The sequence below is a fragment of the Electrona antarctica genome (assembly GCF_951216825.1).
Source record: "Electrona antarctica genome assembly, chromosome: 24".
Taxonomy (NCBI): Eukaryota; Metazoa; Chordata; class Actinopteri; order Myctophiformes; family Myctophidae; genus Electrona; species Electrona antarctica.
In genome coordinates this window covers 24,745,679-24,761,016 of record NC_136803.1, presented here as the reverse complement: position 1 = coordinate 24,761,016, position 15,338 = coordinate 24,745,679, and the positions used below count along the sequence as shown (strand labels likewise).

General features: G+C 42.1%; 1 long non-coding RNA gene across 1 annotated transcript; it reads right to left on the bottom strand.

The window, feature by feature from the left end:
* Nucleotides 1-7,357: 7,357 nt before the first annotated feature.
* LOC306917019 lies at nucleotides 7,358-13,571 on the bottom strand. The gene is made up of 3 exons (XR_013789083.1): nucleotides 13,472-13,571; nucleotides 12,629-12,862; nucleotides 7,358-9,361 (listed from the first exon to the last, which is right to left on the bottom strand). It is a non-coding gene; the product is annotated as an uncharacterized lncRNA (long non-coding RNA).
* Between the last annotated feature and the right edge of the window lie 1,767 nt (nucleotides 13,572-15,338).

Below are 15,338 nucleotides of genomic sequence, written 5' to 3'. Positions count from 1 at the left end.
TACGCCACTGGTTCCAGACAATTCAACTGCTTTTTTTTTGTTTTTCTTCTTCTGAAATCCGTCTTGAAAGTAAAGACTTGAGTGGGGTTTGAACTCATCATCTCCCGATCATGTGGCAGCGTCCTAACACACTGCGCCACTGGTTCCAGACAATTCACAATGCTTTTTTGTTTGTTTTGTTCTGGTACCATATGGTAACCAATCTGGTACCAGACAACTAGGGTTAGGGTTAGGGTTAGGGTTAGGGCTAGTGTCCGTTGGGGGGTAATTGGGTGATTTAACATGGAGTTGATGAGAAACCGTGAAACACCCAACCCACCCTCAACAAAATCCGGGATGCCTTCAACTTGATAAGAAAACGGATTATTGTGATTGATATGCCTTTGTTTGTGTTGGTTTTCCTCTTCTGAAATCGGTCTTGAAAGTAAAGACTTGAGTGGGGTTTGAACTCACCATCTCCCGATCATGTGGCAGCGTTCTAACACACTGCGCCACTGGTTCCAGATAATTCAACTGTTTTGTTTTCTTCTTCTGAAATCGGTCTTGAAAGTAAAGACTTGAGTGGGGTTTGAACTCACCATCTCCCGATCATGTGGCAGCGTCCTAACACACTGCGTCACTGGTTCCAGACAATTCACACTGCTTTTTTGTTTGTTTTGTTCTGGTACCATATGGTAACCAATCTGGTACCAGACAACTAGGGTTAGGGTTAGGGTTAGGGTTAGGGCTAGTGTCCGTTGGGGGGTAATTGGGTGATTTAACATGGAGTTGATGAGAAACCGTGAAACACCCAACCCACCCTCAACAAAATCCGGGATGCCTTCAACTTGATAAGAAAACGGATTATTGGGATTGATATGCCTTTGATTGTGTTGGTTCATAGGTCGTTGGTTTTCTTCTTCTGAAATCGGTCTTGAAAGTAAAGACTTGAGTGGGATTTGAACTCACCATCTCCCGATCATGTGGCAGTGTCCTAACACACTGCGCCACTGGTTCCAGACAATTCAACTGCTTTTTTTGTTTGTTTTCTTCTTCTGAAATCGGTCTTGAAAGTAAAGACTTGAGTGGGGTTTGAAATCACCATCTCCCGATCATGTGGGAGCGTTCTAACACACTGCGCCACTGGTTCCAGACAATTCACACTTCTTTTTTGTTGCTTTTCTTCTTCTGAAATCTGTCTTGAAAGTAAAGACTTGTGTGGGGTTTGAACTCACCATCTCCCGATCATGTGGCAGCGTCCTAACACACTGCGCCACTGGTTCCAGACAATTCACACTGCTTTTTTGTTTGTTTAGTTCTGGTACCATATGGTAACCAATCTGGTACCAGACAACTAGGGTTAGGGTTAGGGTTAGGGTGAGGGTTAGGGTTAGGTGATGGACAAGATGGAAGTGATGATGAATGATGATTTTAACTGACAAGAAAGGAAACGGGTAACAATCAGTAGTGCAAAAAAAAACAAAGGCATAATCAGACTTAAGCCGCGTTAACACCAAGGAAGCTAGAAGCAGCATCTTGCTTCGTGCTCCCATGTTATCTCTATGTATACCAGCTTTTTCGTTTTGAAGCTTGGAATGAACAGCTTTTTTTGCGTGCTTTTTTTCTCCTGAAAACTCAACTTTGACGCTGCTTTTAAAAGCTGGGTTTTGGCTTCGAGTTTTCACATTTTCAATTCTGAACAAAAAAAAGGGAAAAAATAGCAAATTTCTGTTTGCTGGACTCAAACAGAATTATACTAAGGCACCATCATTTTTGTGATTTTTCGGTTAGTGTTTTCCCATTTTCAATTCTGAACAAAAAAAGGAAAAAAATAGAAAATTTCTATTTGCTGGACTCAAACAGAATTATACTAAGGCACCACCATTTTTGTGATTTTTCGGTTACGTTTTCCCATTTTTCAATTCTGAACAAAAAAAGGAAAAACTGGCAAATTTCTGTTTGCTGGAATCAAATTAAACGAACAAAAATCACAAATATGTTTTTTATATGTTGGATTCAGATTCAAATAAGGCAATTATACTAAGGTCCCCTGACCCTTTATGTGTGTAAGATGTGGTTTTAGATATTTTAGATTTTAGCAGTGAGCCCAGTGTCTCTGATGTCATGGACACTTGGCTCACTTCCTTCCTGGACTACATTCCTGGACTACATACAGTGCACCAAAGCATTATGGGAATTGTAGTCCAGGAAGGAAGTGAGCCCTGTGTCCATGACATCAGAGAAACTGGGCTCACTGCTAAAATCTAAAATATCTTAAACCACATATTACACACATAAAGACCCCCAGGAAAGTGTTCTAAATCTTCTAAACGTCATTAACATATATGTTTTTGCAAAAAGGGTGAAGTGTTCCTTTAAGTTAGTTTTTGAGTGGTGTAAACCACTCCTACAACTGGCTTTTGTGTGCATAAAAAAATGACCGTGGTTGCTATGTTCAAAATAATTTCTGACGTAATTAAATCACACCCGGGTGAACTGGATGACCGTAGCAACCGTGGTCATTTTCTCTGCGCAAAAAAAGCCAGTTGTGAAATCACATCCAGGTGTGATACATACATTTATCAAAAATGATAGCTTTTTTTACTTAACATATTTTGTGTGATTTCATTACGTCAGACATTACGTCAGACCACAGCTGATCAGGCTATATAAAACCTTACACCACTCAGTTCACACGGGTGTGATTTTTTGTGTTATACTTTACTTTGTGTATTCATTCTGTCTATATATATTTTACTTTTGTCTCCATGTTGCCATCTCTGCATGGGGGGATGGGGGAGGGGAGGGAACGAGGGATGCAAAAACTGAACAGTTTTTGACTGAACTGCCTGCAAAAGAGGAATAAACTAGAAAAAGTGCCCTACTGGGCACAGGTCTCCACCAGGAGGATAGGACTGTGTGAGATGTTTGGCAAAATGTTTAGGAGTATATATAATATAATATAGTTTTTTGCAACAATTTTCTTCATTTTGTTGAGGAAATGCAGAGCCAGATCACTCATAGCATCTCTGAGGATAGAATACTGGATGAGCAGGACATGTTCAGCATTTTGTACAAAACGGGCCACTCCTGAAAAAATGGAATGTTAGCCAATCAGTGTAGAGTCTGAGAAATCCAACAGACTCGTCTTGATCACATGACTACAGAGATCATGTGTACCAATTTGCGTGAGATTGTGTGATGTATGGATAAAATGTAATCTACAGAAATGTGTTTTGCCTAAATCGGCCTCATGGTGGCGCTATAACAGGCCGTTGAGGAATATTTGGGGCAGAGGTTCGTCGTTGGCATCCAGGGAGTGTGTGTGCAAAGTTTGGCATGGATCGGGCCAACGGTGGCGGAGATTAGCTGGTAACGGACGGACGGAAGGAAGGAAGGAAGGAAGGAAGGAAGGAAGGACGGACGGACGGACGGACGGACGCACACACACACACACACACACGGAGTGCAAAACATACTCTCTCCCCATGCCTTCGGCCTGGTGGAGACAATAACACAAAGTGAAAGTAAAACCACATCTTCCCACTGGTATGGTATAAATCCTTTATTAAATAATCATAACAATAATTATAATAACAATCATAAAAAGAGCATTTCTGTACAAAGACCCCTTTAAAACCACAACAACAGCAGTCCGAGCAGTGCGTTAGGGGGGGGGCGAGGTTGGGGGGGGGGGGGGGAGTGGTCCTGTCCGTGGCCTCGTTATGATGCGCTTGGTCCTCCCCGGGCCAGAGGGAGGGGCGCTGTCAACACCGATGTCCATAATAAGTACTAATATTCAATGTCGTCTCCAAAGGCAAGCTGGGATCCCCGAGGCTCCAAGGCACTTGGAAGAGAGTTAGTTGGGGTCCAGTGATGCAGTGTGTGTGTGTGCGTGTCTGCGTGCGTGGGCATGGTGTTGGTGAATGGGCTGGAATGCCAGAAGTGTGTGTGTGTGTGTGTGTGTGTGTGTGTGTGCGTGCGTGCGTGCGTGCGTGTCTTCCGGGGGCCCCTGGGTTGGGTGTGTTTGACAGAGAGAGAGTGGGTGGGTGCGTGTTTATGTTCTGTATATACATTGGAGAGCGACGCAAGCATGGGAAAGCTGATGAGTGTGAGAAAATGTGTGTCTACACATTACAATAGAGTACTGTACTTCTGTAGGTGTGTGCTAAGTGAGATCCTTATCGTTTGGGTGTGTGTGCGTGTGTGCGTGCATGTGACTATGCGCGTGAATGTTACAACAGGGCAGATAAAAAATATATCTTTAACCACACACGTCATGGCTTACGAGTCCAGTCGGCGCCGTGCAAGACAAGACTGCCTGTAAGTTGTAATTGTTTTTCTTTTAAATGTCCGGAAGAAAATGGCCGCCTTGCTACGTGAGCGAGGGACAACGTAAGAAAAAAAGCACGTCAGAAAATAAGCGACAACACAAAACAGGCCCAGTAATGGGTTACGAGGTCCAATGAGTACAAGAGAGAGAGAGAGAGAGGACTCTAATTCTCTCTCTCTCTCTCTCTCTCTCTCTCTGTCTCTCTCAACGTTTCCATCATTGTTCGTTCAGGACAGTTGGCATTCAGTAATGTTCTTCCACATCATCTCTGTATGCAGTTCGCTTTCAGAAAAAAATTTGAACAGTTCGCTTTTAACCACTTCAACCCTCCAGTCTTAAGAGATACCGGACTTGAGTCACTGGGGTGCATGGTCACTACTATACTTTGACCGCTTTCTTCTCTCGCGGCGCATTGTGAGCTTGTAGATCTGCTGTTTCGGGGGGCAAAGGTCCCCCCCCAGAATGTGGATGCTGCGGTTCAAGTGGTTAAGTAACGTCGCTTCATAAGCAATCCGCTTCAATGAGCGTTCCTTCAGTTCGCTTTAAGGCTCATCGTGTGTTTTGCGGTCGGTCCGTGAGTCGTTCGAGAAGAGTCATTTCTCGCTGTGCATTTGTCCGATCAACCGTTTTGTTCCGGGAAGGGCGGTCATACCCTCTCACTCATTTCAGCTTCCACAGTGGTACACCGCGCTCCCCACATGTCCTGTTACAAGCAATCCATAGGTTGCGCCCCAAAAAAAACAAAGCTCCTTGACCTTTTTCGCCACACGGACCACAATGTAAACATGACCTTCTCGTTTTGAGGTCGAACGAGTGCTATAACAGTGTCACGGAACTAGATCTAACAATAGCTCTCTCTATCGTCAACAGAACACATTAAAGGGCACCTTGTGCAGCGCGTGGAACCGGCCGGTTGCCTTAATAGTGTGAGATTTATAGATTTTTGGGCCTAAATAATATATTAGAAGCTTTTTTATCAAGAATTGATTTTATTTATTTTTTTCAAAAGGGCACATTGCCAAAAGGGTCTCTAGGGGGTGCTCTAGCACACCCTAGTGTATATCTGTGCACGCCACTGGTGCTGTAAACTCCTACTGTAAATATCGTCCCGTGGCCATGATGATGATGTATGATGATAAGAGCGCCGCTCACTTCACACGGGTGTGATTTAAAAAATAATAATAATACCCACATTTTCCAGTTCGGTCTCTATCCTTTATAGCTCTGGATATACGCCTTGCACATGTTAAACAGGAAGTAGTAGTATTCAGATCAGATCAGTGCAGTACAGACTGAATGAGACACTGAATGTAAACTGATGTGTGACCTAAATCTGTTTCACAGGTAAGAGCTGCTATAATGACCAAAGAGTACATTTCCAAGTGGTATGTGCATGAATGGGGATCTGAATGGGCAGATGGGGCAGAGATGAGTTCAGTATGAGATGAGTGTTTTATGATGAGTGGGTTGTGATTATCTTGGTGTTTAGCATTGCAGTGGCACTAACTGGCAGGCTAACACTGCAACACAACAGTTGATTAAGTTTGGACTGTGATATTTCTAGTCAGTCAACCAACATAAGAAGTGCTATTTACTAAGATTGCTGCTGAAGCTGTGTTATGTAGCCTACTGTATGTTAAACTGAAGGTTTTGGCACTTAAGGTAATATGTTTATTGCAACAGTGTTTATTGAAAATACTGTGTTCAACGTTTTTGTGTATAACTTTAAATTGGTGCATTTATGCAGAGAAAGAGTATTGTACTTTTAAGGTTATATGGTATTGATATCTACTGTATATGGACTGTATTACTAAAACAAGTAGTAGTATTCAGATCAGATCAGTGCAGTACAGACTGAATGAGACACTGAATGTAAACTGATGTGTGACCTAAATCTGTTTCACAGATTCCCCTATCCTGAGAAACTAAAATAAATGTGTTGCACCAGAGTGAGGATTCTTCATAACGACCCAATGTGACATAGCTGTTTTTATTATATTATATAGTATTATATTTTTGACAGTTGCTTTGACAATGTTAATATATTTCTCATGCCAATACAGCGCCTTAGAATTGAATCACTTGCGTTGCCTTGTCACCATGTGCTGACGTGCGACGGGACATATCACACCAGTGCGACAACGTTAACCCATTTAGACCCGAGGATGATTTTTAAGAAAGGCTTCTGAATTCTAAAAGTTTTCTGAAAAACCCATGTTTCTATGTCAGTGGTTCTCAACCTTTCCATATCAAGGACACCTGGAATTATCTGTATTTGGCCACAGACACCAATCTGAAAATATGTTGTTCCAGGGACCTCCCAGAAGCAAAGATTTGAGTTAAAAACGCTCTGAAAGAATATATATTCAAAGATTTGCACCCACATTTTCATGATTTAAAAGATATAGCAGATCTACAAGCTCGTAGTGCAGCACTCGGTGCTGCGCTATGAGCTTGTAGATCTGCTATTTTTCAATAGCTAAAGCATAATGCTTAAAACACCAAAAGGGGTTCCCGTTCAGAATGGGCTTGGCCAATAAGATGGCGAATGTTCGATGCTAATAGGTAGCTAGTAGCCAAAAACCTCTGTTTCCGTATCATGGAGGAATAACTTCAGGAGGCACCTCCTAGCGGACAGGGGTTTTCCCAAATCCCTCAAATCACTGAATATAGCTTTAAATAATGACGATGATAGTTAAATAGAATCGTAACTGTGATGCATATGTGGCTTTGTTATGGTCCAAAGGTACATTATAAGATGTAACTGATCTACACAAACCCAGCAGCTTGTGAGCACTTTACTGCACCATCATTTACTGCATATCAATGAACATAATTATTGCATGAATGCTAATGCATGACTTGTTAAATACTGACAAATGTGGACACACACCGATGCTCATATTGTACTACCAGTAACCTATGAGCTGGAGGGAATAATGCAAGATAAAATAAAAAATTCCATCATGTTGAATAGAAAATAACATCCATACACAAGATAAAAATAAAACTCCACAAGAAACTATTAATGGGTATTTTATTGTCATGTTGATAGTGTCAGATTACACATGTAATTCCTCTGCTTTTGCATAAATCATCCTGGATTAGACTGACTGATCATTATGTCTTAAACTAAAGGCTTTTAGCCTGTATGAGTCTTCATGTGTGTTTTTAGATGAACCGCCTGAGTAAAGCCTCTACCACAAACTGTACAAGAGAATGGCTTTTCGCCTGTATGAATCCTCATGTGTTTTTTTAGATTACTAGTGTTACTACAGCCTTTACCACATACTGTACAAGAAAATGGCTTTTCACCTGTATGAATCATCATGTGTGTTTTTAGATTACTTGTGTTAACACAGCCTTTACCACATACTGTACAAGAAAATAGCTTTTCGCCTGTATGAGTCATCATGTGTGTTTTTAGTTGACCCGTCCGAGTAAAGCCTCTACCACAAACTGTACAAGAGAATGGCTTTTCGCCTGTATGAATCCTCATGTGTTTTTTTAGATTACTAGTGTTACTACAGCCTTTACCACATACTGTACAAGAGAATGGCTTTTCACCTGTATGAATCATCATGTGTGTTTTTAGATTAACGGCCTGATTAAAGCATGTACCACATACTGTACAAGAAAATGGCTTTTCACCTGTATGAATCATCATGTGTGTTTTTAGACTACCCGCCTGAGTAAAGCCTGTACCACAAACTGTACAAGAGAATGGCCTTTCGCCTGTATGAATCATCATGTGTGTTTTTAGATTACTTATGCCCACACAGCCTTTACCACATACTATACAAGAGAATGGCTTTTCACCTGTATGAATCCTCATGTGTGTTTTTAGATTACTCACCTGAGTAAAGCCTGTACCACAAACTGTACAAGAGAATGGCCTTTCACCTGTATGAGTCATCATGTGTGTTTTTAGATGACTTGCGTTAACACAGCCTTTACCACATACTATACAAGAGAATGGCTTTTCACCTGTATGAATCCTCATGTGTGTTTTTAGATTACTCACCTGAGTAAAGCCTGTACCACAAACTGTACAAGAGAATGGCCTTTCACCTGTATGAGTCATCATGTGTGATTTTAGATGATCCACCCGAGTAAAGCCTGTACCACATTCTGTACAAGAGAATGGCTTTTCACCTGTATGAATCCTCATGTGTTTTTTTAGATTACTAGTGTTACTACAGCCTTTACCACATACTGTACAAGAAAATGGCTTTTCACCTGTATGCATCATCATGTGTGTTTTTAGATTAACCGCCTGAGCAAAGCCTGTACCACATACTGTACAAGAAAATGGCCTTTCGCCTGTATGAGTCATCATGTGTGATTTTAGATGACCCACCCGAGTAAAGCCTGTACCACATTCTGTACAAGAGAATGGCTTTTCACCTGTATGAATCATCATGTGTGTTTTTAGATTAACCGCCTTAGTAAAGCATGTACCACATTCTGTACAAGAGAATGGCTTTTCACCTGTATGAATCTTCATGTGTGTTTTTAGATTTCCCTTGAGATTAAACATTTTGCCACACTCTGTACAGCTAAAAGGTTTCTTCCCTGTGTGACTCCTCATGGAGTCCGTTTGTTTCGATGATTTCAGGTCCTTGGACAGCTTGCGCTGTCCTCCCACATTTTGTGTGTTTTGTGATTTCAGTGTGTTTAAAGCTGACTGATCTCCCCTAGTCTCCTCCCACTCATCAATGTCTTCAGTGTCACAATCAGAACAGTGTGAAGAGAGGAGCTGGTTGTCAATGGTTGATTGTGATGTTCCACAGTCCTCTACATCAGCTTGTGTTTTCATGTGTACAGTTGAGGTGCCGGCTACAGGCTCTGTCTCTCTGTTTTCATCATCTTCTGCACTTTTCACTGCTAGTAATGTCAACGCTGCTCCACCAGCCTCTTCTGGTCTTTGAAGTAAGTCCTCTTGTTCCTCTTTCATCTCTGGAGCTTGTGGTTCCTCCTGGATCAGACTGGAGCTCCTCTCCTCTTCAGGTGGAACCTCCTCTTTACACACAGGAACGTGCAGAAAGTCTACAAAAAAACAAATACAATGTGTTATGACCCTTATGGTCTAGGAGCAAAGGCCCTGCAAAATATTCAAAAAGAAGGACAACCAGATTAGCTTGTAGAGTGGCTATTTTCGGTGTGGGACCCCGTGATATGACAAAGGATATATTTGGCTTTACACTTCAGGCTTATTTTGTCTTATGGCAGCGTTGCTCGCTGAAAGTATCTGACCTACAAGCAAGCTCACAGTGCATTGTGATGAGACACGCTGTGGACTTTATCTTTCGGCAGAGTGACACTGTCGTCAGAACTTCTTTGGTACCGTCATGACGAGGTAAGGCAACAAAGGTGTAAGAACGAGACGCCATATTATTGATTGTAGCATATTTGTCATTTACACTTAAATGCCTCATTTTGAATGATGTTGATATGGCGATGCACTAGTATAGCCTTTGTGTTATTGACATGTTTGAGGTCTGGCGGCTGGGGTTTTGTGAGGCGTGTTACCTTGATGACTTGGATGTTTCCACAAACACTGCTTGCAAATTATGACTCATTAATTCACACCTGATTGCGTTCCTTTAAGTAGCCTACCACACCCGGGGTGAGCATGTTTTTTAGGGGCTTGCGTTCTTGTATTCTTGCGTTCTTGTTATCGGACCCTACAAACTCTCCTGCGTGCTCAGATCAGCGGGAAGCGGGAAGTACATTCACTATTAACGCCGGGACAACTCACACAATGTTACAATATAGCCTGCTATAGGCTACAGCTAAACTGTAGTGGGAGTTTAAAGATGAGAATACTACACTCCCTTAACACTAGCACGTCGGAGCGGTCTGGCTGACCGATTTTGAAATTTTTAAGTGGATTTTCTTGGCCCATGAAGTCCTGAGAAAGTTCCCCTTGCATGACTTTTTCTAAATGTTCGATTCAAACCATCTGTTTTTTTTCTCCATCTGAAACGTTTTGGAAATATGATTTTAGACATAATTCTACTACTGAGTCTGCTCTTTTTCGGTCCGTGGGACCGCTCTTAGACTCCTCACCCTTTCTCCCCCGCAAGCAGTGCTGTTCACACCTCACTCCTGGCTGGAGACGGGCATTGTTCAAGCTAATGTGTAATTTGCATTCCAACTGCCACATGTAGGCAAACTTACATTATGAATGTACTCACAGCATAGACTAAATGTTGTTTAATAATAAAGTTTATAGCATGGTCTGTTTGACCCGACCGACATTTCCTTTCCTTGGAGCGAGAATGCTTGCCGATGCGCGATTCCAAATAAAAATGACAGTGTTTGAAATCAGTCCAACCCGATAGACGTCCCGAACCTCTAAATGTTTTTTCAGTGAAAAGATAACAGTTCTGTCCGTCCTTCTTTGTCTGTAAACTTTTCTGCACGCGAGCAGTGGAACTGATTTTCATGCATCACGTCTCTCTTTTTTTTCTCTCTCCCCGCAGAGAGAGGGAGAGAATATGTTCATGGATCCAAGTAACTGCCGGTGAGGTATGCAGAAGTGCATTTTAGATAACGCTGTAGCACTATTTGTGGCGGTGATGCGTCACATGACTTGATCTATCCTATGGTGTATATATAAACCGTGCTGCTATAAACCTTCTGCTACGGACCTCTCTGCTGGCACAATCAATCAAATATATATAAATTACATCGATCATAGGCAGCGGGTCTGTAAGGCTAGGCAAGGCTTCGCCTTCCCAAAAAAACAGACATTGTTTGTGACTTTATTTTTCGGAGGGCACGCTAAACGAACAATGTAAAAATGACATGAATCATTCCAACGCAATAGACCTCCCTCCCTATAATGTTTCCCCTCTATATAAAAATGACAATATATAACGCTAATGTCGTATTTCTCTGTGTGTGCCTGGCTCTGGCTGTTACAATAACGTGTGTTAGCCTATTTTATTGTCTCAATACAAAGTCGGACAGTGTTTGCTGCGCAAGGGTAATTAATTATAGTGACGATGTGAGCGCTATATTGAATATATAGCGCTCACATCGTCACTATAATTATAGTTTGGTAAACTGAAATGAAAAATAAAAAATAACTTGAGTTGTCCTGTCAGTTGAAACTGCTGCCTTGAATTAGTTGGAATGTAACATTTAGAAGACAATGGCAAGCCGTCAACGGGTGCAGGGAGGTGTGAAAATCATTAGACGAGTGGGGGAGATAATGGCCAATCAAATCACACGAAAAACACGGTCAGCCCGACCGTTAGCCGTCTTACTAGTAGAGATTTTAAATCAGGCATGCTAGTGTTAAAGAGCATAGGAAGCAAGGCTTCCACCTGTTGATTGCCTGTCAAGATGACCTATTCTTACCCAAGACCCATGTTTGACCATGTCTACTGACCACTGACCACACCTCCGATGTATTCTCTGCTCTGTCATTGTGTATAAGAGAGAGAAATGTAAAGGGCTCAGGAGGCTTGCATCCGTGCAAGTTTCCATGGGCTGGTACAGACCACTCCTTGTAATAAATGTGACATTGTTTCAGTCCACTCTCTACCTCGATTATTTCTCAAAGACTATATGAGTTATTAATAATCCACAACAAAATGCAGCAACTCACTGTATATATTTATATATTATATTTTTTGTACTTGATTGGGTTTCGACTATAGTGCAATTAGAAAAGCCTCCTGTAGATAGGTGCTGAAAAATAGCACTCGTGCAATATACACTTTAAGCAATAATAATAATAATCTGGTTCGTCTAATGTGATTGTGATGTCCATGTCAAATTAACGAACAGAACATAACAGCAATTCCTACATTGCAGCTAATTGCAATGTGTTGTGAGCTTGTGGATTGACTATTTCAGGCAACTGTTCCCCCCACAATATACTGTAGGTATACTAGGGTTCAAATGGTTAAACCTCAAATGAAGAAGCTGATTAAAAGATAGTCAGAGATCTGTCATCTTACACAGTTCAGACTTACAGAGCCATTTCTAGACACCTCGTCTCCTACAGAGACACACCATGAAAATCTGTTTGAGACCTACTTACTGTAAAGAAAATCACATGGAGAACTTATATTGTCAAGTTTACTTTCTCATTGCATTTGTGCAAAATATGATGTTGCTTTTGTTTATGGTAATAAGAAAATAATCTTTCTAAATGAAATTTGAGAGATATTTTTCATATTGGCATATTATCAGTGTCCTGATATGTTTTGCCATTGTTATTGTAATTAAATAAGACATCGTGGCAGCCCGACAGAACAGAAAATAGGAGGAGAAAAAGGAAGAGCAAATTAAACTTACTGAGGTGTTGGTGGTCTTCAGGTTCCTGTTTAATAGAAATGTCTTCAGGTTCCTGTTTAATAGAAATGTCTTCAGGTTCCTGTTTAATAGAAATGTCTTCAGGTTCCTGTTTAATAGAAATGTCTTCAGGTTCCTGTTTAATAGAAACGTCTTCAGGTTCCTGTTTAATAGAAACGTCCGTGGCTGAGTCTGGAGAGTTCATCTTCACCTGCAGTCTGGACTCCACACACTGGTCTGAAATGCAGCAAGTGAATAAGGACTTTAATAACTGGAGACCTAATAATAATAATTATTGTTATTAGTATTCTCCACTAGGTCTCCAGTAACCTCGCCTCACCAGGCTTTCCACCACCTCGGAGGAAAGCCTGGTCTCTGTTTCAAAAATCTGTATGATCCGGTCGGGAGCGGATGATATTGTTACGTCATGTAAAGTCAGGAACAATCTAACGGAACTTTTATTGAGAAAAATCGGTTTGAGGGAAAAGGAAGTTGCCACCCCGTTGTTCCTGCCTGTCGACTACAAAAGAATACTACAACATGACGTAACAATATCATCCGCTCCCAACAGGATCATATATACTAAATGAAATGGTGCACAGGCTAGGTCTCCAGTGAGAATAAAACTGGCCTGCCATCCACTCCCATGTTAGAGAAATTTCTAGAACACTCATATTGGAACACCCCTTTCCTGTATCGTTCCACTTCACCCGAGACCACCATTCAATTTTCAATGGACTTTAACTATTGAACTGATCGGTGGATTTACAAGCAGTTTCGGTTGCAGCAGCAGCTGTTGTTATGTGACAATGAACAACACCTTGAAGCTGGAAAAGAGAGACTTACTGAGGTCTGGCTGCTCTTCAGGTTCCTCCTGTTTCACTGAAACAGGTCTGGCTGGGTCTGGAGAATTCATCTGAGCCTGCTGTCTGGACTCCTCCGAGTCTGGAAAGAAACCATTGAAATCCCAGAGGAGTTTAGGATTAACTAAGACCAGAAACTCCTCTGAACTTGAATAATACATAATTTATTTTTGTCGTGGATGTACGTAATGTATATTTATAAATCTGATAACGCTGAACGCTGATGTTCACTCCCGGTTCATTTCCGCAGGGGCGTAACTAGCAAGCAGGCCCAGAAGCAAGGGGGGGCGACACACGGCCGCCCAAACGTGCTGTCGGTAAAATAAAATTATAAATACAGACAGCGAAGCAATAACAGTTGAGTTGACCAACGTTTGGCAGAGCCTGGTGGTGGCTGCTGCTAGCACACAGCCACACACCATAGGCACACACGTGCCTCGCCTCCCAACAGCTCTGGTGGAGAATAACGTGAAGGAAGTCAGAAGTTACGAGTGTGCAGTAGGGCATTCACTAAAAAATCGATTCGATTTCATTAACACAAATCGATTCAGATTAGGAGGAGTCGAAAGTTGGAAAAAAAAAAAAAAAAAAAAAAGTTTCTCATATCATATTTTTTGCTCTGTGTGCGTGCGTACAGAATTCAAACTGTAGCATTGATTATTGTCACGGACAGAAGTCAAGCCTTGGTTTCTGTTGTGTTTGAACAATAATAGCAATTCAAAACAGAACCTCCAGTTGCTGTCATAAGAACGGGAGGTGCGCTCATGAACACGGCAGCAGAGCCTATTTGCACGCGCACCTGCAGCCCATCAAGTATAATTTATGCTTCGTCCCGCGATGGTGTCGCGCACGCAGACCTCTACGCTCACAACAGTCGCATCTGCGATGCGATGTGAGCTTGTATATCAGCTGTTCTCTGTGCGCAACACTGTTGGGAATTGATTACATTAAACAGTCACCCGTGCGCCCAGTCCCAATGTTTGTAAACAAATAATTGGTCTATTAGTTTGCATTGCATTCAGAAGTTCAGAACGTGCCCTTAATTAAAAACCAACTGCAGCTGTGTATGTGGCTCTCAGCGCGCGGTGTCCCACTATTGACTGGCTGAATTTGAAGTTTGAACTGCGCTGCGTCAGAGAAGTAACAGATAGAAGCGCGCAAACTTTATCCCCAAACGATATCCCCCTCACCTCCATGCTGGAAATAAAACGTCTGGCTTTCCGAGGCTACATCCGTGCTGACGCAATGACTCCTGTTTCTGGTTTAGCTTTACGCGCGGGGCACATCATATGAACCTCTCCGTCTCCGGTCAGTGCGGTGCGGGTTGTTGTTTATTTGCATGGCTCAGAAAATAAGTAACAAACTAACATGAGAACGTTATCGAGTTGGAGGGGAAGGAGGAGGAGAAGGTTCACGTGGAAGGTAATGCAGATTGTATTCTGATGATGTGCCAAACTGCTGCTGGCTGCTGTGATGATAATATATAGACCTATGTCCTATGACTGCCACTAGTGTTAATGTTATATTTTGTATTGTGTACTTCTCGGGCCGCTGTGCTGCTGCGCTGCTGCTGCTGGCGCTGTGTGCCAATGATACCCCCTCTCCTGTTGTGTTCTCTTTTCTGGTCTGTGTACCAGTGTGCGACGCACACACTGTTTAGTATTTACTATTATAGTTTTATGTTTTGATAATCGGCGCTTTGCCATATTGGAGAGGCCACTGTGTGCGCAGTGCTTTGTTTGACAGGCTCCGTATTGCGCGCACCTCCACCCGCCCCTGTTGAGCCCCCCCCCCGTCCCCCCGTCCCCCCGTCATACAAAACGATAAATCGACTCAACTTCGACTTTACT